The sequence below is a fragment of the Carcharhinus amblyrhynchos genome, chromosome 2, assembly GCF_965287045.1.
Source record: "Carcharhinus amblyrhynchos chromosome 2, sCarAmb.v2.hapA, whole genome shotgun sequence".
NCBI lineage: Eukaryota > Metazoa > Chordata > Chondrichthyes > Carcharhiniformes > Carcharhinidae > Carcharhinus > Carcharhinus amblyrhynchos.
This window is the reverse complement of record NC_137325.1, coordinates 100,767,539-100,792,037: the sequence shown is the minus strand read 5'-3', so window position 1 is coordinate 100,792,037 and position 24,499 is coordinate 100,767,539. Positions and strand designations below refer to the sequence as shown.

The following is a 24,499-nucleotide window of genomic DNA, read 5'->3' as shown; positions in this document are numbered from 1 at the left end:
CAAAATATCCTTGCGTAAGTACGGCGCCCAAAACTGCACACAGTACTCCAGCTGCGGCCTCACCAATGCCCTATACAGCTGCAGCAAGACCTCCCTACTTTTATATTCAATCCCCCTCGCTATGAAGGCCAACATCCCATTCGCCTTCCTGACCACCTGCTGCACCTGCAGGCTGGGTTTTTGCGACTCATGCACAAGGACCCCGAGGTCCCACCTTGAAATTGTAGGACTACAATTTCTTCTTTTCAGGTATTTATTGAGACCTCTTTTCAAAGTCTTGATTGAATTTGCCTTCACCAAATGCTTAGGCAACGTGTTCTAGACCATAATCACTTGCTGCCTAAGGAAGATTTTCCACATGTCACCGCCGTTGCTTCTTTTGCAAACTGCCTTAAAATGGTGCACCATTGTTCTCAATCCTTCCACCAACAGAAAAAAACTCTCTGTAGGCAGCCGGACCCAATATCATTTTGAACAGGCCCAACTTCTCAACTTTTACATTCAGCTTAAGTTCCTCATCTCTGAAACCATTCTCCTAAATACTTTCTGCAACATCTCTAACTTCTTCACATCCTTTTTAAAGTTTGTTTGTCAGAACTGGCCAAAATACTCCAGATGAGATCGAAATTTTTTACACAGATTTATCACAACTTCCTTGCTATTTGACTCTATGCATCTATTTATAGAATCCATGATCGTGTATCCTTCATTAACCACTTCCTCCAGCCATTCTGAATAGTTTGAAAACATATACCCACAAGTCCCTCTGCTCCTGCACTCCCTTTAGTATTGTACCCTAATTTTATAGGATCATAGAATCCCTACAATGCAGAAGGAGACCATTCGGCTTATCGAGTCTGCATCAACCACAATCCCAGCCAGGCCCTATTCCTGTAACCCCACACATTTACTCTGTTAATCTCCTGACAATAGAGTCAATTTATCATGGCCAATCAGCCTAACCTGCACATCTTTGGACTGTGGGAGGAAATCGCATCATCCAGAGGAAACCCACGCAGACACAGGGAGAATGTGCAAACTCCACACACAGTCACCCGAGGTCAGAATTGAACCCAGGTCCCTGGAGCTGTGAAGCAGCAGTGCTAACCACTGTGCCGCCCCAATTCGTTACATATTGCCTCTCATTTTTCCCACAAAATTAATCACTTCATACTTTTCAACATTAAATTTATTTTGTTTGCACATTCTACTAGCCAATCCAGGTCCTTTTGAAGATTACCATCACCTTCTTCACAGTTCACAATACTTAAAAGTTTTGTGTCATCAGCAAATTTTGAAACTTTACTTTGTACACCCAAGCCTATGAAATTAATAACAAAGAGAAGCAGGGGTCCTAATAACAGATTCATGGGAAAGTGACTATCATTTCCAGTCCGAAAAGCAACCATTCACCACTGCTCTGTTTCCTATCGCTCAGCCAATATTGTATACATGTTGCTAAAGTCCTTTTGTTTCATGTACTCGTCAACTTTGCCGACAAGTGACACTTTCTCAAGTGCCTTTTGGAAATCAATGAAGACCATGTCAACTCCGTTTCCTCATAAACCTCTCTGGCATCGCTGGGGTGTCGGGTGACCACTGCTGGGGCATCCAGTGGTCACTGCCAGTATACCAGCTGGGCCCCACCCTGTTATGCTCCCAACCACCCAGGGGTTTCAAAAGTCTCTGAGCCCCCTGCGTGACCATCGTGCCAGGTCTCCTTGAGTGAAGAGGGAGATCACAAAACTTTCAGGAATACTGAGTGAAGGCAGGTGGCTGGAGTTGGTGGATCTGTCAGTCTTCCACCAAAGATGGCCATAGAATCTCTGTGGAATTTCAGGAAAGCACTCAGCTACACAGGTTGGTCTAGAAATCTCAAACTGAATCATAATGGAAATTTGTACAACTGACATTCATCAGCATGGCAGAATTCAGCTACAAGACAGAAACAGCCTTTTCACCTTGAAACTACTCAGAAAACAAATGGAAATTCTTGGAATGCAATCCTAATGCAAGATCCTCTCAAATATTTATCCAAAAGGGATATAGATCTTAGAGATTTGTTCAACATGAACTGTTATTACACTTTCTAATCGTGTCGGGGTGGTTTTGTTCTGTTTTGAAAACAATGGCATCAAGTTTAATTTCTTCAATGCCATTTTGATTTTAATAGTAAAAGTTCCCATTCTCTTTCAAGATCACACATAAACAGCAACTGGTGTTAAGGCTAGCCTCGGATTTTGAAGAACACATGTCTATTCGATACATATGAAGCAGTACCAGGACGAAGAAAAAATGACTTGCATTTTTCATGACCACAAGACATCCTAAAGTACTTTACCGTCAATAACGTACTTTTGGAGAACAGTTATTGTGGCAACACTGGATATAATTTGATCATAAGGGGCAAAACCAGTGTCTTGCCTTTTATTATACCACTATTTCCACCTTCTACTCTTGAAAGTAACAGTTAATGCTAGGATATAGTACCACAGCTGCCAGCAGTCGCAGGGTCTTGTCCAAATACTCTCCACTATTTGAAAACTTAGCAGACTATTGGACTATGGGAAGGCAGTTTCCTTCAGATACCAAAGGCAATTATTAAAAGTAGAAACTTGTTGATTTTTCTCTCAATAACCCAAAAGACCAATTACAATGTTAAATGTAAAATCAAGCCTCTCTTTCTTTCTCTGAAACAAGACATTAAGCTGACCTAGGCCAGAAAGTTAGGAAACAAGACAGATGTGCCAAAGACAAAGGCTGCCCCCACCAACCAAGTAATACATCTGATTACTATACTTGGTTTGGTCTTTAATCGCACAGAAGACTCGATGGCACAGTCATTAGCACTGCTACGTCACAGCACCAGGGACATGGGTTCAAATCCCAGCTTGGATCACTGCCTGTACAGAGTCTGTACGTTCTCCCAGTGACTGTGTGGGTTTCCTCCAAGTACTCCACTTTCCCCTCAGTCTGAAAGATGTCTTGGTTAGATGCATTGGCCATGCTAAATTCTCCCTCAGTGTACCCGAACAGGTGCCGGAGTGTGGCGACTCGGGGGTTCTCATGGTAACCTCATTGCAGTGTTAATGTAAGCCTTCATGTTACACTAACAAAATAAACTTTAAGCCTTCAGACTCCTTGTACCTGCATCAATGCTGGTAAAGCTATGCAATTAGTCCCTTTTGCCTGGGCTTTTATTTTTCTCCCCTTCAATTATTTATTCAGCCTTCTTTTGAAAGTTACTATTAAATCAGCTTCCACCACAGCTTCAGCCAGTGCAACCAGATTATAACAACTGGCTGTATAACAAATATTTCTACACATCACCTCTGGTTCTTTTTGCAAAACACCTTAAATCCATCTTCCTGGTTACAGATCTTTCCTGCCACTCAAAATTTCTGATCATGCTTTCAAAATTTAAACAATTCTATCAAGATACTTCTAAACCTCTTCTGCAATAAGTAGAACCCCAGTTTTCTCTTCACATAACTGACCGTCCTCATCTTGGTGCCATTTTGCTGAATTTCTTCCATACCATCTCCAAAGCTTTGACATCCTTCCTAACCTGTGGTGCCCTGAAATGGCCACAATACTCCAGCTTAGGCCAAAACAGTGTTTTATAAAGGTTCAGCATATTCTCCTTGCTTTTGTACTATATGCCTCTTAATAAATCTCATATTACTGCTCTTCATTCTTCCTAAAACATATCATTTCTCTTCCCTAATTTACACCTGTCATTTTTCGGCCCATTTCAATCAGGTCCTCTTGAAATCAATTGCCATCGTCCTCATTGGATACTACATTTTCATTTGAAATATGCCTGTATACTCAAATCCAGGTCATAAATAGATTTCAACTAGCCCACCGGTTCCAGCACAAAATCCTGGGTAACACCACGCTCCAGTCTGAAAACTAGTGTCTCCGTTTCCTGATCCTTAGCCAGGTTTGTATTCATGCTGCCACTGTATCTTTAATTCAAAACGCTTTAAATTTTGCCAACAAATCTACTAGGTGGTACTTTGTCAAATATCTTTTGAAACTCCAGATGAACAACATCAACCACACCAACCTCATCAACCATGTCTGTTACTTCAAAGAATATGTGAGATAAAGATCAAATTGGTCAAATAAGATTTGCCATTACCAAATATGTGCTAGTATTCAATGATTAGCCTACGCTTTTCCAAGTGGCAATTCACTTTGTTCCCGACTTTTGACTCCTCAAGTTCCCTGACCATCAGTATGAGGTTGACTGATTTGTAATCACCAGGACTGTCCCTCTCCTTATGTTGGAAAAGAGTGTAACATTTACAGTCCTCCAGTCCAGTAGCACCATCCCCATATCCAAGTAGAAGTGGAAGATTGTGGCAGAGTCTCTGCAATGACCCTCTTTACTTCTAAGTAATCCAGGATGCATCCCATTTGGAGGTGGTGAATTTTTCATTTGGAATGCAGCCAGTCATTTAATCACTTACTCCTTATTATTTTTATCCTCTCAAATATTGCTGTTGCCTCCTATTTGCACATATCCACCCTACTCCTTTTCTACATTGCACAAGCCATTTGAAACATGTGTAGAATACAATATTGCTTGACAAGCATTGAAGCAATTAGCAAAGCAATTCCAAGTGACAGTATATCACAACAGTGTGACAGTCAGTGCTGCTTTTCATATTCTGATGCACCGAAATACAGGGAGATGCTCACAAGAAGATCCTTGTGAACTGGTTAAATGATCAGACTAACCGAACAGAACTAATACATTTCAGCCACAACTAAATTCTTATCTGAAGATTCCTGTCTAGCCTGTCTCTCAAGAGCAGACACTCTGAAAATAAATTTTTAGGTAAGTCAATTTTATTTGCGTTTTATATTCGACCTGCGTTGGATATAAATAGATGCCAACCTTTCACAATTCACAAGGCCATTTTCACCAGATATTGCGACGAACTTGTCTGCGAGTATGAAATGCAAAGCACTCCAAGCTTTACTCATCTAAATTAAAGATGTGACAAGATTTTATGATTGTAGCATCTCTATTTCCTTCTGTCAAAACCAATTTTAGAGGAAGCTCACTCTTATTTCATATCTTCTTCAAAATTATGCCGTCTGATAGAGGGCTTTGGGCAAAAAAAATTCTTCATTGCAAGATATCAAACTTAATAACAGCGAGTATATTAATACATCAGAGAGCTCTGATCAGTTAAGCAAATGTACGCCACAAGCAAGATCTGTTTCTCCTGAGTTTCTGTTTGCTGTGTGCAGCCTGCTTATTGCACTATACAACCCTTTAGTATTGACACGTGCTCGTGAATGTGCACATCTCCAATGGAGCATTACTTGTGCACAATCTCTCTGTTCCCTGTACATCACATTCCTGATTGCTGTGCAGCTGTGCATTAGGAGAAGTGCAGGTAGTCTACTGAGCTATGGTGAAGGCCAAAAAAAATAATTCAAATTTTACCAATGATACAAAAGCACTTCAAATCCATTTTCTGCTATTTTTATTTCGCCTAGAGAATAAAACTTGTGTCAAGATCATAATTAGACGATTGGTCTTAAAAGCTTGAGGAAAGGGAGGTAAAAGAAGAACAGATGAGCAAAGCCTGTTTACTATCTTGTGACCCCTGCTGGAAATTGTACGTTTGTGAACTTGGACAGCAAAGAAGCAGAGACAAAGTACTGGAGGCTTGTTAACACCCATTAAATAACCACTTTCATTTGAGGAAAAAAAGATAGGAAAGGAAATTGAGAGGGGGTGGGAGGCAGGGGTGATTGTTAATAACACTAGAAAAGGTTTATAATAACAAGAGCTCTTCAGCGAGTGAATCTGATGCAAGAGTTACACAGGTGCTGGTGACCTCGAACTGTTTAACCTGTGGTTTTCAATTATAGAGAACACTCTAAGATTTACACAGGGTCAGTGTTAGCCCTCACATCCAGCAGTCTGATACAATCAGTTACCAACATGCATAAACAATATCATTAAAGGTGTTTCAACCCCAAGAGGGCCTGGAAACATAACCCTAACCTGCCATTAATGTCCATTTTCAGTTTAGCCAGAACAGATTGAGAGTTGGGTCTCAAGAGAAAGATGAGATGTTATGACATTTACGTGAGGCTGCGTACTTTTGTTTTTAGCAATCATGTCAATTTAACCGTTCACGTCAGGTTTCCTAGGCCCAGCAAATCTGACAGCTAAATTGACCCAAGAACTCGCTGATCTAGCAAGTATGTGCTTTTCCAGCATTACTTCTAGGTCAGGAACAGGAGTATTGCTTCTTCCCCAACTCCCAGATCCCAAATTTATCTTCCGCATTTAGCATTTCACCTTCTCCACAATGTTCAGCACCATCCTTCATCCCAGGACAATCTCTTGCTCTTTCTTCTCCTGACTACACCAAAGGCCTGCAGTAGAAGGTCATTCTTCTAGCTAACAAGCCAGATTCACAGTCTGGCCAACTATTCTGACGAAGGAGCAGCACTCCGAAAGCTAGTGGTGTTTACTACCAAATAAACCTGTTGGACTTTAACCTGGTGTTGTGAGACTTCTTACTGTGTTTACCCCAGTCCAATGTCCAACTATTGGATGGGCAGGAAAGAAAAAAGTCACACAAGATCCAGCTTTTGCCAGCAGGACTTTTTGTCATCCTCGTGTGGGTTCTCAGCCACTAAGTGTCACCTCTGTTCCCTCCCCGCCTGTCCTTAAAGATGGTTAAAATTAAATGATGCTTTGTTTAAAAGCCTCAGTTCACACCGGATTTTACCAATTGACATTTCCAGCTTGGAGCTGGATTTTAAACAATAAAACTTGCCTCAAGTGTGGAAGATTTTGTTTACACCCAGCTGTAAACGGTAAAGTACAGATTATTTCAATCAGAAATTTGGCTATACACCTTCAGGCAAAAATAGCATAGTAGTAAGATTACTGGACCAGCAATCCAGAGCTCTGGACTAATGTCCAGAGATATGACTTCAAATCCACAGGGCGGTTTTGGTCCAAAGTAACTTGCTAGGTCACTTCAGAGGATAATTAAGACATATTGTACGAGTCTGAAGTCACATGTAGGCCAGACCAAGTTAAGGATGGCAGATTTCCATCGAAAATGGATATTAAATCCCATCATGGTAACTCATTATCTTTTTATTTCAGATTTTAGTCTCAATGATGAAACCACCCTTGTATTGTAAAAAACCATCTGGTTCACCAATCTCCATTTAAGACCCGCATTGCACACTGGATTTTACAGTTGGCATTTCCAGCTGGAAGCTGGATTTTAAACAATCAAACTTGCCTCAAGTGTGGGAAACTTTTCTTGCACCAGAGCCACAGTTATTTCAACGAGAAGTTTGGTTGAGCGCCCCACAGCTCAACTGAGCACTCGACTGCCACCTTCCTTACCACGATTGGTGCCTTACCAATGGGTGCCATCCATCTATCAACAATCGATAACCTCATGGTCTGGCATATCCTCCACTCTATCATAACCACCAGGCCTGGTTTAATAAAGTATGTGGGAGGGCATGCCAGGAACAAAACCAGGCATTTGTAAAAATGAGGTGTTAACCTTGTGAAACTACAAGACAGGATTACATGCGTGCCAAACAGCAGAAGCAGCATGTGACACAGAGCTAAATGACCCTACAAGTCAACAATTCTGATCCATACTCTGCAGTTCAGCCACATCCAGTCATGAATAGTAGTGGGCAATTAAACAACAAATATGGGAGGCAAATATCCCCATCCTCAGCCCAGCACATAAGTGCTAAAAATGAAGATGAAGTGTTCCGCAATCATCTTCTGCCAGAATTGCCGCGTGCAGAATTTGCCCTGGCCTCCTGCATCAGCCAATTTGATTCACTCCACAGGGATACAACAAAGGCTTTGGGATCTGACAATGCTCTGTCAGCAGTAGTGAAGACTTGTGCTCCAGAATGAGCTGCACCCCTAGCTGTTCCTGTAGTTACAATACCAGCAACTATCTGGGAATGTGGAAAATTGACCACGTATGTCTGCTCTACAAAAGACAGGAGAAATCCAACCTGGCCAATTATTCCCCCCTCATCAGTCTACTCCCGATTAGCAGTGAAGTGATGAAAGTGATGAAAATCAGCAGCGCTATCAAGTGGCACTTTCTCAGCAATAACCTGCTCACTGACACTCAGGGCAGGATTTTACAGCCTCACTCGAGCGAGACCAGAAAATCCCGTCTGTGGTCAGTGGACATATCCATTGCCTGTTCCTCACCCACTCCGATTCCGTGGCATGTGGGGCAGTAGAATTCCAGTATCAATTTTGGTTCTGCCAGTGTTACTCAGCTGTTGATTGGACTAAGGCTGTAATACAAAGATTGGCAAAAGAGCTGAACTCCAAAGGTGAGGCGAGAGTGACTGTCCGTGACATCAAAACATTTAATCAAGTTTGGCATCAAGGAGCCCTAGCAGAATTGGAGTTATTGGGATTCAGGAGGCATATTCTCCACTGGTTGGAGTCATACCTGGCACAAAGGAAGATGGTTGTGGTTAATGGAGGCCAATCATCCCAGCTCCAAGATCTCCTGCAAGAGTTCCTCAGGGCAGTGTCTTAGGTTCAACTATCTTCATCAATGATCTTCCTTTCACTACAAGGTCAGAAGTAGGATGTTCACTGATGACTGCACAATGTTCACCACCGTTTGCAACTCCTCAGATACTGAAGCAGTTAGTGTTCATATGCAGCAAGACCTGGACAACATTCAGTTGACATTAAGCTGATAACTGGTAAGTAATTTTTGCACTATACAATTGCTAAGCAATGACCACCACCAGCAAAACAGAATTTAATCATCTTCCCATGCCATTCAATGGCATTACCAGCACAGAATCAACAACCTGAGGGTTACCGTTGGTCAGAAACAGAACTGGAACAGCCATTTGACTACTGTGGCTGCAAGAGGCTAGAAATTCTGCAGTGAGGAACTCAACTCTTGATTCCCTAAAGCCAGTCCACCATCTACAAGGTACAAGTCAAAAGTGTGATGGAATATTCTCACCTGCCTGGATGAGTGCAGCTTAAACAACACTCGAGAAGCTCAACACCATTCAGGATAAAACATTCTGCTTGACTGCCACTCCTGTCACCACCCACGCACAACGGCAGCAGTGTGTACCATCTACAAGATGCACTGCAGCAACTCACCAAGGACTGAGTAACAGCACCTTCCAAACTCTCAACCACTACCATCGAAAAGGACAGCGGCAGCAGATGCACGAGAATGCCTCAAACTGCAAGTTTCCCTCAAAGCTTAACACCCTCCCAACACTAGATCATATATCCTGGAACTCGCTCCCAAACAGCATCACGGGTGCACCTATTCATAAGAACATAAGAACATAAGAAATAGGAGCAGGAGTAGGCCATCTAGCCCTTCGAGCCTGCCCCGCCATTCAATAAGATCATGGCTGATCTGTCGCTGCTCAGTTCCACTTTCCCGCCCTCTCCCCATAACCCTTAATCCCCTCTCTTATCAAAAACCCATCAACCCGCGTCTTAAAAATATTTAGCGAGGCAGCCTCCACCACTTCAACGGGCAGAGAATTCCAGAGATTCACCACCCTTTGAGTGAAGAAGTTCCTCCTCAACTCCGTTCTAAACCGCCCCCCTTTTATCTTGAGGCTGTGCCCCCTAGTCCTACTGTCTTTTTTGAGCGGGAAGAGTCTTTCCACCTCTATCCTATCCATCCCATTCATCATAATTACTGGAAATGTTCACTAAATCTAGCAGAACCTGCGACGAGAGAAACAGAGTAAATGGAGATAATTTGGAGGTAATTTTAACTCAATTACAGGTGGGTTTCAAACCACTGGGCACTGGGACACTTTGTTTAACAATTCACCTGAGTCCCATCATTGGTATACTCAACTCACAACTCAAATTTGCCAGAATTATGTTTAAAATCGAATACATCCATTGGTACTAGACCCTGCTTAACTGCAGAGGACAATTTATTTTTTCAATGTTTATTCCCAGTAATAACATCTCATCTATGAAGAGCAGAAAAATATTCAATCATTTTGATAGCAAATCATATGTTGACCTCACCACAGTGAAACAGCGGCAGACTTCAGCATTAATCAAAGCAAGCTCATTCCTGCAGGCTATGTTGCACTGGTTCCCTTCAAAGCTAAGAGCATGACTGTGCCTGCACAGGGCCTTCCATTGTCACACATACTTAGCCATTTAGCTGGGGCCTTGGGGGAAGGAGTGAAGAGGTAGCAATAAACCTTGTGAAAATATATAGACAAGCCAAATTTCTACCAATAATAAACACAAAAGTAAATCAAGTATCCTAGAGGGGCACAATGACTCCAAATGTTCTGCAGGATCAGCATTTACTATGTTAGTATTAGTCCACCTTAAAAAAGCTGTCATGGAAAGTTGATTGAACAGTACCATTTACCAAGGAGATGTTCCACCACTGCACAAAGTTCACACTTTGCTATAAGACCATAAGACATAGGAGCAGAATTAGACCACTCAGCCCATCGAGTCTGCTCTGCCATTCAATCATAGCTGATATTTTTCTCATTCCCATTCTCCTGCCTTTTCCCCATTAACCCTGACCCCCTTATTGATCAAGAACCTATCTATCTCTGTCTTAAAGACAAAAAATGACCTGGCCTCCACAGCCTTATGCAGCAAAGAGTTCCGCAGATTCACCACTCTGTGGCTGAAGAAATTCGTCTTCATCTGTTTTAAAGTACCATTCCATTAGCCTGAGGTTGTGCCCTCTGGTTCTAGTTTTTCCTACTAGTGGAAACATCTTCTCCATGTCCACTCTGTCCAGGTGTCACAGTATCCTGTAAGTTTCAATAAGATCCCCCCTCACCCTTCTAAACTCCAATGAGTACAGGCCCAGAGTCCTCAACTATTCCTCAAACGACAAGCTTGTCATTCCAGGTATCATTCTTGCCCTCTGGACCCTTTCCAAGGTCAGCCCATCCTTCCTTAGACATGGGGCCCAAAACTGCTCATAATACTCAAAATGGGGTTGGACCAGAGCCTTATACAGCCTCAGAAGTACATCCCTGCTCTTGTATTCTAGCCCTTTGGATATGAATGCTGACACTGCATTTGCCTTCCTAACTGCCAATTGAACCTGCACGTTAACCTTAAGAGAATCTTGAACAATGACTCCCAAGCCCCTTTATGTTTCTGATTTCCTAAGCATTTTCCCATTTAGACAATAGTCTATGCCTCTATTCCTCCTTCCAAAGTGCATAACCTCACACTTTTCCACACTGTATTCCACCTGCCACTTCTTTGCCCACTCTCCTAACCTGTCCAAATCCTTCTGCAGCACCCCCCCCACCCCGCTTCTCCTACCTGTTTCTCTGTCTGTCTTTATATCATCTGCAAACTTAGCAATACTGCCTTCAGTTCTTTCCTCCAAATTGTTAATGTATATTGTGAAAAGTTGTGGTCCCAGCACTGACCCCTGAGGCACACCACTTGTCACCAGCTATCATCCTGAAAAAGACCACCTTAACCCCACTCTCTGCCTTTTGCCAGTCAGCCAATCCTCCATTCATGCCAGGACCTCACCTGTAACACCATGGGCACTTAACTTATTTAACAGTCTCCCGTGCGGCAGACAACCTTACAGATATTTCAATGCTCATCACACATACCCATACAACAGTAGGACACACATATTTTTGCCATGGGTCATAACTGATACCCTAGACATTTTTAAGTGGTTTCACACAAAATCATTATAATAGAGGGCTAAATTCTTGTCCGCACATGAATGCTCAGTGCTGGGAGAATGCCCAGCTTTGCAAACACAGATGTATTTACAATAAAACACACCTTGCCCAGCCATAGAATCGCCAAATGACAGGTATTCCACATGGACTACACAAGTCCCACTAGACACTAACGCAATGGCAATTAGTGGTGGGCAACAAATGTCGGGATAGCCAGTGGCACCCATGTTCTATGAAAGAATAATTTAAAAATAAATGTAGAACAATGGAGGCAGCATTCAGAACAAAACAATCCCACAACCAACTAATCAGATCAAAGTTTGCAGTCCTGCCATAGTCAGTTAGGAATTGCAGTAGACAATTAAACAGAGGCAGCGGCTCTGCAAATATATTAATTCATAATGATGGGCAGCCCAGCACATCTGTACAAAAGACAAGGCTGAACATTTGCAGCCATCTTCAGCCAGAAGTGCCAACGGGATGATTTATCTTGGCCTCCTCCTGAGGTTCTCAGCATCACAGATGTCAGTCTTCAGTTAATTCAATTCACTCCGCATGGTATCAGTAAACAGCTGAGGATATTAGATGCAGCAAAGGTTATGGGCCCTGACAATATTCCAGCTGCAATTTGGAATACCCCAGGACTAACTGCGCTTGTCACCAAGTTGTTCCAGTATAGCTAGAAGACTGGCATCTACCTCACCACGTGAAAAATTACATCGGAGCGTCCGGTCCACGAAAAACAGAAGAAATTCAACCTGACCAGTCAGTCAGCTTAACTTCAGTGGTGGGGAGAATTCTACAAACTACAATAATTTGAGACATCATTTTTTTCTACATGACTATTAATTGTTTAAAACAGAAACAGACTATCACTGTTTGCTGTGCAGATACTTGGATTTGGGCCAGTGTCTGCGGGAGTTTGCGCATTCTCCCCGTGCTTGCGTGGGTTTTCTCCGGGTGCTCCGGTTTCCTCCCACACCCCAAAGATGTGCTCTTAGGCTGATTGGTGTAACAAATTGTCCCTAAATTAGTCTTCCCTCAATGTGGAATGCCATAAGCATAAACAAGGGTCACAGGTGGAGAGGGGACTCAATGTTAAAATGGCGGCACGGGCTCATTGGGCCGAAGGGCCTGTTTCCCTTGCTGTGTTGTTCTTTGGAAGCCAGCATGGATTTCGTAAGAAAAATCATGTTTAACTAACTTGAGGTTTTTCAGGAGGTAAGAGAGGGGATTGATGAGGGTAATGCTGCTGATGGGCTTGCAAAAGACATTTGATACAGTTCTGCACAATAGACTTCTGAGAAGAGTTATAAATCATGGAATAACAGTGATAATTAAAGCAACATGGATACAAAATTGGCTGAATGACAGGAAACAGAGTGGTGGTTAATGGATATCTTTTGGGCTGGAGGAAGATTTGTGATGGAGTTCTTTGGGATCACTTTGGGACCCTTCTTTTTTTCTGATTATATATTAATGATTGAAACCTTAGTGTACAAGGAAAAATGCCAGAATTTGTGGATGATACAAAAGCTTGGAAGTATTGTAAACCGCCTTCCCTGGTATGGAGAAATTGTCTTGTGAAGAAAGGTTAAACAGGTTGGGACTCTACTCATTGGAATTTAGAAGAATTAAGAAATGATCTCATTGAAACTTACAGGATTCTTCAGGGGCTTGACAGGGTAAATGTGGAGAGGATGTTTCCCCTCATGGAAGAGTCTAGAACCAGGGGCACAGTCTCAGAACACAGGAGCACCAATTTGAGACTGAGATGAGGAGGAATTTCTTCTGTAAGGGGTAAGAGTCTTTGGAACTTCTTGCCACAGACATGTGGGGCCAGAGTCCTTGTGTATATTGAAGATTGAGATAGATTTTTTATCAGTAAAAGAATCAAGGATTATGGGGAAAGAGCAGTCAAGTCGAATGTTGGATCAACCATGATTCTGTTGAAAATCTGAGTAGTTCTACTCTTGTTCCTGTTTATGTTCTTATGGGTCCTTTCTTTCATTCCCCCTTTGTATTATACAAGGGCAAAGAATGGCAGATGTTGCAAAACACTTCTCCCGTGAATGTGCAACAAACAAACAAGCCTGATTTTATTTTATCTTACCTTCAGTTTGTTGTGCAAGTTAGTGAGTTTGAGAGTGGGAAAAACACACCACCACTAAAGGACAAATTCAAAAATCAGAAACACCATTTTGTTTACAGACAGGTAAAGAGAGGAGAAATCAGGACAGTTTAAATTCATCTCCCACCTCTCCATAACAAGACATTTTTGTAGGTGGAACATGGAGACAGTATGAAAGAAATGACACAACTCTAATGGGGTTGCAGGAATAGAGGGACCTGGGTATACATGTGCACACATCATTACAGGTGGCTGGACATGGTGAAAGCATAGATAATAAAGCACACAATATTCTAGGCTTTATCAATAGGGGCAAAGAGTGCAAGAGTAAGGAGATTATGTTCTCCAGTTTCATCCCACAGTCCAAAAGATGCATTAGTTCAGTGCATTGGCCATGCTAAATTCTCCCTCAGTATACCTGAACAGGTGCTGGAGTGCGGTGACTAGAGGATTTTCACAGAAACTTCATTGCAGCGTTAGTGTAAGCCTACTTGTGGCACTAATAAGTAAACTTAAGAACTCATTGAACCTGTACAAGACCTCAATTAGAGTACTATGTACAGTTCCAGATATTAAAGAGAGGATTAACTGAATTTATGCAGGCAGAGTAATGGCATTGGGTGAAACACTCATTTGAGAGCACAGTGCAGACACAATGGGCCGAAAGGCTTCCTTCTGCGCTGTAACAATTCTTTGTGATCTGATCGCTAGCCCATGACTCAACTCTCAATCATCAAAGAAGTGGAAGATGTCATCAACAATGCTATCGAGCAGTACTAACTCACCAAGAACACGTTCACTGATACACTGTTTGGGTTCCACCCAAAATACTTGGCTCCAGACCTTATTACAGCTTTAGTCTAAATATGGACAAAAGAACTGAATTCCAGGAGGTGAGGTCAGAGTAAATTGCCCTTGGCATCAAGGAAGGAATTGACTGAATTTGGCATCAAGTAAAGAACCCTAGTAAAATTAAAGCCAGTTGGAAACAGGAGAAAAAATCTCCACTTGCTGAAGTTAAATAAGACACAATGGAAGACATTGTGATTGCTGAAGGCCAATCATCTAGTCCCAGAACATCACTATAGGAGTTCATCCTGGGACCAACTATTCTCATTCAGCTGCTTTATAATGATCTTTTCTCCATCGTAAGATCAGAAATGGGGGTGTTTACTGATGCTTTTATAGTACTTAACTCCATTTGTAACTTAGATAATAGAACAGTCTGTGCTTGCAAATGACAAAACCTAAACATATTAAAGCTTGGGCAAATACATGCAAGAAATATTAGTGCCAAATAAATGCTTGGCAATGTTCATGGCCATCTCCAAAAAAACCACCTCCCGCTGATAAATCAATGATATTATCTTCACCAAAATCCCTATAATTAATATTCTGGGAGTCATCACTGACCACAAATTTCACGACTGTTCACAAAATACTATGATCAGAATAATGGGTCAGTGGCTAGGTATTCTCAAATATGAACAAGTCGCAGTGCCAATTCAAATACTGATGATTACAGAATAAAGCTTGAAGTTTTACATCTTGGCAAAGTCTAAATCTATTTGAATATTTTTGTTTCACAATGAAATATTACTGGCACAGTACATAAGGTTGAAGCAAAAATGCACAAAATTTCCAACTCCTGAGCAGGAAACAAAGGTGTTTATTGTCACGAGAAAATATTAACTGGTCATTTTTGATGTGAAAGTGAAAAAGGGAAATCATTGCCTATGAGTTCTAGAGCTTGGTTCTAAATCACATGCTCAGCTCTGAAGATATGGAAGAAATATTGAGAAATAACATGCAAGATCACCACCTTGGTGCCACAGAGCATGTTCTTCATTTGCTGTCAAATTCAGCTCAAGGGGTACCTTTTCTGCTGCAACAGTGGGTTCAATCATCTTTGACAAGAATTCCTAAGCACTGGGAGTATTTTGATGAATAGGTTGGCCACCAACTGCTAATCAGTCAATGTAGAATGTCTCAAAAGATTATGGATGAACCCTTAAAACTACAGTCAAAACTGATAAACCATTGGGCTAATGGGTGGATTCTCCTGGCTCTCCAAGTCCCACTTCAAGAATATGAGACAGAGGTTATGTCCCTCATTCCATGGTTAAGGAAGCTTTCAGCAGTATTTCATTGTGATCTCTATGTAAATAGAAAATCCTCCAGTGTTTGACTCTTCACGATGATTAAAAACATCAGTGGCAATTTATTATCAATAAATGGCATTTTCGCATAACCACCACAGACCCTGACATGACAGTCTGATAATGTGACTGAAAATTATTAAACCCACCCCATTTGCTTCATCATTCAAAACTAGGTCTTACCATTTGTCAACAATGCCTGCTTGAAGGATGCATTTCTTCGCTCTCTAATGAATTAAAAATTTAGCTCATTCTTCAAAATCTTCAACCAAATTACTTTATGAAAATAAAAGCAAAACACTGTGGATGCTGGAGATCCAACATAAAAGTGAACATCCTGGAAAAACCCAGGTCTGGTAGCACCTGTGGAGAGAAATTGAGTTAAAGTTTCAAGTCCGGTATGACTTGAAATGACCAGTCCTGAAGAGTTATATTAGACTTGAAACATTAACTCTGTTTCTCTCTCCTTAGCTGCTGACAGACCAGCTGGGTTTTTCCACCACTTTTCTGTTTTAATTTCACTCTTTGTTAGAGTGGATTAAAGTCAATTCATAATTAAGCTGCTGCACAGGGACAGATGTTATGCCTCATCTAACTCATAGCTTTCTCGATTTGCTTCATTAATCGCTTCCAGTTTTCCACAAAAAGCCACTTATTACTGAGGTTTTAGGCAGATCCAATCCCTGCTCCCTTATCTAAGAACCCAGCCTTTCTACATAGCTCACTCATTTTAAACACTAATTCATTTTTTGTTTCCTTTCCAGTATCAATTTATTTTGCAGAAATTCTATCAAATTAGTCGTCAAGAATGTTTTATGAACTGTCAATAATTCCTTAGAATTTACACTGAGGATCCATGTTGACATCCAGCCATTTATTTGGCTTTGCAACTACTGCCATGCACTGAAACAACATTTCATTGTTTTGTAACTATTACATTCATTTAAGATGGTACACTGGGTTATATAACTATATTCACTGCATTTGTTCTGGTACATATCACTTTATATTTCTCAACATTAAATCTCAGAGTTTCCAGTTCTCTGAATGTTAACATTTCTCACCAAGCATTTAGCTTTCACATAAAGCTCTACACCTGTGGACTCAGACATTATGTTTGTAATAATTTAATTAGAAAGGTACATTGGCACAGTAGGTAGCACAGCTGCCTCTCAGTGCCAGGGACCTGGGTTCAATTCGGGTGACTGTGTGGAGTTTGCACATTCTTTCGGTGTCTGAATGGGGTTCCTCCCACAGTCCAACAATATGCAGGTTAGGTGGACTGGCCATGATAAATTGCCCATGAAAATTGCTCCTTAGTGTCCAAAGATGTATAGGTTAGGTGGATTATCCATGACGAATGGGGTTACGTGGTTAGGATAGGGGAGAGAGCTTGGATAAGATATTCTGTCAGATAGTCTCGATGGGCCAAATGGCATCCTTCTACACAGTAAGGATTCTATGAAGGCAAGAGCTTCTCGAAACAGAAAATGGATCCAAAGCTGCCCCTTGTTATATCTACCATCTACCCTGTCACATGATGTCCTTCAAACCTCTCTCTGGAATCAAACCAACACTTGGGAACCTATGTAAGGAGTCTGAGAAGGAGGAAGCAAGGACAAAATGGGGGGAGAATGTTCCAGCTCGATAAAAATTCAAGGAAAAAACTAAAAGGAAGGAGAACTCAGGAGATGTTATTAATAGAAATGTTAGAATTCAAAAAGGTACAAAAACTAGCAGAAGGGGAATTTTATCTGAATGCTCTTAGCATTCGAAACAAGGTAAATGAGTTGACAGCACAAACCATTGCGCACAGGTATGACTTGGTGACCATTACAGAGACATGGTTGTAGGATGGTCATGACTGGGAGTTAAATATCTAGGGGTATCAGACTGTTCGGAGGGACTGACAGGAAGGTAAGGGAGGCAGCGTAGCTCTGATATTTAAGGATGACATCAGGGCAGTTGTGAAAGATGATATAGGTTCTATGGGAAAAAAAAAGCTTGAATCCATTTGAGTGGAAATTAGAAACAGTAAGGAGAAAAAGTCACTGACAGGCATAGTCTATAGGCCACCAAATTAGGACATCGTGGTGAGGAGAAAAATAAACAAAGAAATAGCTGATGCATGTAAAAATGGTGCAGCAATTATCATGACGGATTTTAAACTATATATCAACTGGTCCAATCACGTCAGCCTTGAGGAGGAGTTCATTGATTGTATCCGTGATAGCTTCCTTGAACAGTATGTAATGGAACCTACGAGGGAGCAAGCTATCCTAGATCTGGTCCTGTACAATGAGACAGGAATAATTAATAATCTTGCAATTAGGATCCTCTTGGAAGAAGAGATCACAATATGGTTGAATTTAAAATACAGATGGAGCGTGAGAAGGTAAAATCCAATACCAGTGGCTTGTGCTTAAACAAAGGAGACTACAAAGGGGTGAGGGAGGCATTGGCTAAGGTACACTGGGAGCAAAAACTTTATGATGGGACAACTGAGGAACAGTGGAGGACTTTCAAAGCGATATTTCACAGTGCTCAGCAAACATATTTACCAGTGATAAGGAAGGACTGTGGCATGGATATCTAAGGAAATAAAGGAGGGTATAAAATTAAGAAAAGGCATACGAAGTGGCAAAGATTAGTGGGAACCTAGATGATTGGGAAATCTTTAGAAGTCAGCAGAAAACAAGAAAAAAGCTGCAAAAAAAAAGTAAGATGGATTATGAGAATAAACTAGCTCAGAATATAAAAACATATAGCAAATATATAAAACAAAAATAAGTGCTAAAGTAAACATTGGTCCTTTAGAAGATGAGAAGGGGGATGTAATAACTGGAAATAAGAATATAGCTGAGGCATTGAACAGGTATTTTTGTCGGTTTTCACAGTGGAAGAGACGAATAACATACCAAAAAACATGCCTTTCAAGGGGTATTTGCAATAGCAACAATCGGTTCACCAAAGCTTCAGTGAGGACCATACAGCTCCAGTCCCTATTGCATCCTTGGTCCAAACATGGAAAACAGAACTGAACTCATTAAGATTGAGGAGACAGTGAGTGTTCCTGACACAAGAATGTAAGAACATAAGAAATAGAAGCAGGAGTAGGCGATCTAGCCCCTCGAGCCTGCCCTGCCATTCAATAAGATCATGGCTGATCTGAAGTAGATTCAAGGCAGCCTTGAGGAGGAGTTCATAGAAAGTATCCGCAATAGCTTCCTTGAACAGTATGTAATGGAATTCCACTGAATTCCAGTATGTAATTCCACTGACCCACTGGCTCCCCATAACCCTTAATTCCCTTATCAGTCAGAAATCTACCTACCCGTGATTTAAACATATTCAACGAGGTAGCCTCCACCACTTCAATGGGCAGAGAATTCCAGAGATTCACTACCCTCAGAGAAGAAATTCCCCCTCAACTCTGTTCTAAACTTCTAAACTAACCTCCCATTATTTGAGGCTGTGCCCTTTAGTTCTGGTTCCCTTTTTAAGTGGAAAGAATCTCCCTACCTCTATCTTTTCTAGCCCCTTCATTATCTTATATGTCTCTATAATATCGCCCCTCAGCCTTCTAAACTCCAATCTACTCAATCTCTCCTCATAGGCTAACCCCCTCATCTCCGGTATCAACCTGGTGAACCTTCTCTTTACTCCCTCCGAGGCCAATATATCCTTTCGCAAATAATGCACACAGTACTCCAGTTGCGGCCTCACCAGTGCCCCGTACAGTTGCAGCAAGACCTCCTTGCTTTTATATTGTATCCCCCTCGCTATGAAGGCCAACATTCCATTTGCCTTCTTGATCACCTGCTGCACCTGCAGACTGGGTTTTTGCGATTCATGCACGAGGACCCCCAGGTCCCTCTGCACCGTAGCATGTTGTAATTTTTCACGGTTTAAATAATATTCCATTTTACTATTATTTCTTCCAAAGTGGATAACCTCACATTTGCCAACGTTATACTCCATCTGCCAGATCCTTGCCCACTCATTCAGCCTCTCCAAATCTCTCTGCAGACTTTCCGCGTCCTCCATGCAATTCACTTTCCCACTTATCTTCATGTCATCAGCAAACTTTGTTATCCTACACTCGATCCCCTTTTCCAGATTATCTATGTATATGGTAAACTTGGCGTGCCACAGGGATCAGTGCTGGGGCCTCTTTTGAGGCCCCAGCACCAATCCCTGTGGCACGCCACTAGTCACCAACTGCCAACCAGAAAAGCACCCACTTATTCCAACTCTCTGCTTCCTGTTGGATAGCCAATCCTCAATCCACACTAACACTTTACCCCCAACTCCGTGTACTCTCATCTTCTGCAGCAACCTTTTGTGAGGCATCTTATCGAACGCCTTCTGGAAATCTAAAAACACCACATCCACCAGTTCCCTTCTGTCAACCGCACTAGTCACATCTTCATAAAAATCCAGTAAATTTGTCAAACACAACTTCCCCTTCATGAATCCATGCTACGTCTGCTTGATCGAGCCATTCTTTTCTACATGTCCTGATGCTGACATCAAGTCAGCATTTAGCCAACCACGGCATCAAGGAACTCTAGCCAGATTGAAGTCAATGCGAATTCTCTGCTAGTTGGGAATCATACTTAGCACAAACAAAGATAGTTCAAGTTGTTGAATGCTATATCTCAGCTCTAAGTCGTGACTGCATGGGTTCATCAGGAGCAGTGTCCTAGACCCACCATGATCAGCTGTGTCATAAGACCAAAGTTTAAGGGAAGCAGTGGTATATGCTTCTTCACTGGGCTGGTAATCCAGAAACCCAGAGTATTGCTCTGCGGACCCAGGGTTTGAATTCCACCACAGCAGATGGTGGAATTAGGAGTCTAATAATGATAACATAAGAACATAAGAAATAGTAGCAGGAGTAGGCCATCTAGCCCTTCGAGCCTGCCCCGCCATTCAATAAGATCATGGCTGATCTGTCGTGGCTCAGTTCCACTTTCCCGCCCTCTCCCCATAACCCTTAATCCCCTCTCTTATCAAAAACCCATCAACCCGCGTCTTAAAAATATTTAGCGAGGCAGCCTCCACCACTTCAACGGGCAGAGAATTCCAGAGATTCACCACCCTTTGAGTGAAGAAGTTCCTCCTCAACTCTGTTCTAAACCGCCCCCCCCTTTATCTTGAGGCTGTGCCCCCTAGTCCTACTGTCTTTTTTGAGCGGGAAGAGTCTCTCCACCTCTATCCTATCCATCCCATTCATCATCTTATACGTCTCAATGCGATCTCCCCTCATTCTTCTAAACTCTAACGAGTACAAGCCTAGTTTATACAGCCTCTCCTCATAGCTCAACCCCCTCAACTCCGGTATCAGCCTAGTAAACCTCCTCTGCACTCCCTCCAAGGCCAAAATATCTTTGCGCAGGTGTGGCGCCCAAAACTGCACACAGTCAGTTATCATAAAAACTCATCTGGTTCACTAATGTCCTTTAGGGAAATAAATCTGCCATCCTTACCTGGTCTGACCTACATTCAACTCCAAATCCACAGCAATGTGGATGACTCTAAACTGCCCTTTAAATGGCCAAGCAAGCCACTCAGTTTAAGGGGCATTAGACATGGATAACAAGCGTTGGTTCAGCCAACGTCACCCAGATCCCATGAATGAATTAAAAAGTGAGAATGTAAACCAATGACTGCACAGTTTTCAGTATCAGTAAATGACCAACACAAGTGCCTGGCTATGGCAATCTGCAACGAGAGCGAATCTAACCATCTTTCCTTGATATTCACAGGAATTGGAGTCTACTGTACTTAAAAATGGGGCTACCTCGACTTCGGGAGTTAACAGCTAGAAAAGCAAGAGATATAAAACAACAGGTTGACTTATTTAGGGGAGAAAAAGATGTGATGTCCACACTGCTGGCAAAAGGGAGCAGTCATGATGTGGAGATGCCAGCGTTGGATTGGGGTAAACACCATAAGAAGTCTCACAACACCAGGTTAAAGTCCAACAAGTTTATTTGATAGTAAACCCACAAGCTTTCGGAACGCTGTTCCTTCGTCAGGTGAGCGGAAGGTTCTAAAGGGAGCAGTCCAGAGAATGTTTTGTTCTGGGAGTAAGGCTAAAATAGTTTAAAAGCATTCGGTGGACACTTAAATGCTATGTCATCATTGAGATGGATGGGACTTACGAAGGGAAAGAAAACATATTGAAAGGATGCTGCTGTTAGCAAGGTTTGAGCAGTTAGGGTTCAAAGAAACCACTGAGCCATTTGGTGCAGTTAGGGTGTAGAAGTAGTCCTGGGGAGCAGAGGAATTGCTGGAAGGTTGCTAGTTTCACGCGAGTGAGGATTTGGTCTCAGACAAGTCCTGGTTGCCATTTATAGCTGGTTGCACCTACAAGACTACAGTCTGGAGAAACCCGGGGGCAGTGCCAACTCTGTGAATCTAGTGGCCTGAAAACAGCTTGAAGTGTACTGGTAAGTACAGGTAGGAGTTCAGCTTTATGAATCCCATGGAATGCAGTCTTAGGAAAAGAGATTGAACCCTGGGAAGATGAGCAGCTGTTGAGGCAGTCCGAGGCGAAGCAGCTTTTGAGGGAATTTAAGACTGGATCTTCCAATGTGAAGTGTTGAAATCTCTCCTGACAGAGACAGAGTTAACAAGATTTTGTGATTCTGTTTACTGAGATCTGGATGCATTGCTAGAAATTGAAGGGATCTGCCTTGGCCTGCTATTCAATATGCACTGTAGTGTGTTCTGCCATAGTTTGCCTGTTAATTCATATCTACCTCATGTTAATTCTGAATGTTAGGATACAAGGTAGGTATTGTAGATTTTTGTACAAAGTCAAAAAAGTAAAACAAAGTTTATCGTGTTTGTTTAAAACCATGCAATCTTTACGCTCCTAGTGGGTAACTGGGAATTCAAATGCTGCCTGCTTTTTGTTTCAAGTTACCTGCCTCTAACTAGATCATAAAAAGAGCCAAAACTAGAGAGTTGAGAGTTTGGCAATTCCATTGTAAGAGTTGTGGGAGTAAGTCTTTTTCTAGGGATGGATTCATTACAGAAAATATGCTGTGCCCATGAAAAGTTGGGAGTATGAGGGCTACATGACCATATCTTACGTACTATCCAGGATATGCACTCCAGTTCCAAGATTTACGTACACGTAATTGAAAGATCTCTTAACTTGTCACTCTTGAAAGAGAAGTGAGGCAAGATTGACCATTGTCATCCATATTATTTAATATCTTCATTAACTGCCCCCTTCTCTGGCAATCCCTCTGATCTGATGATGATTTGCCTCCTCTCTGATTTAATGGATTCTGGCATGGCTGATAAATCCAATGCATGAACTCAGACTCTGCCACATGCTGGGCTGATGGTGCTTAAGGGTGAGTCTGTTCAGGTGTTTGGAGGCTTGCCCACTCTTCAATGTCTCAACTTTGCCTCTGCATGCTCCCAATGATGTCACTCAATGCCTTCCTGAATAAGCCTTCTCTAATTTGGCTGGTCACAAGCCAAGGACTCTCATGAGTTGTCAGATATGTTTGATCTCTTCAGGAATGCTTTGAGGACATCTCAAGTGTTTCCGCTGTCCTTCAGGGAGTCTCTATGTGTTGGATCGCATCAGTGAGGGTGGGTATGGAGTGTCTGCTGCATGCGTTTCTAAAAGTATTATAGTGCCACATTTCAACTGACTTGCCAGCTGATCAAATATAGTTCCAAATGCTATACTACCTCATGGAATAAAAACAATTTTAAAAAGAAAATTACACCATAATTAGCCGAGTTGAACAAATTTATCGATTGTTGAGACAAAGTATTATTGTTCTCAGAATCGTAATGTGTTACTTTTCATTTATAAGTGATGATACTTCAGTAACAATAACCGAAAGCTGACTACTTGAACTGGGATTATAATTTTCTTTCACAGAATGGCCAATGTTTTCTACATTGCCAACATTCCTGCTTTTATCTTATATTCTATTCAAGCAGATTTTCAGCCAGGTAATGTTGAAAGACGGATAAACAAAATTTGGTAGTTATTTTGTGGGGTGGGGGGGGGAGTGTACAATATGATTGTCAACTGGACTAAGGAAAATATTAATGGACTGGCTACAAGTTCACAACACAAATGTTACGTGGAAACTGGATGGGTGCAATAATTGCAGTGATACTGCTGAATTGTATGGAACTATTTGAATTGAATAGAATATTAGACACAGCAATGTGGTTGAAATCAGTGAAGGCTGAAAAAAAAAAGGGACAGGCATTCACAGCACGAAAATGAAGAAGTCCAAATATAGTAAAGCCAATGGAACATGACTTGGTAAAACACTGTACACCCAACTAACTAATCAACATTCAGAAGAGGATTGTGCATGAACTTTTGCAACAACTGTACTCTATGTAAACCACTCAAGTCCTACACAGGAACACAAAAGGAGGAATAGATTATACATGTTGATAGGGA

The 24,499-nt window shown here is 41.8% G+C and overlaps 1 protein-coding gene across 3 annotated transcripts in view; it reads right to left on the bottom strand.

Annotated features, from left to right (window-relative positions):
- Positions 1 to 24,499, bottom strand: part of ctnnal1 (catenin (cadherin-associated protein), alpha-like 1) — a 323,714-nt gene that overhangs the window by 64,244 nt on the left and 234,971 nt on the right. The window lies entirely within an intron of this gene.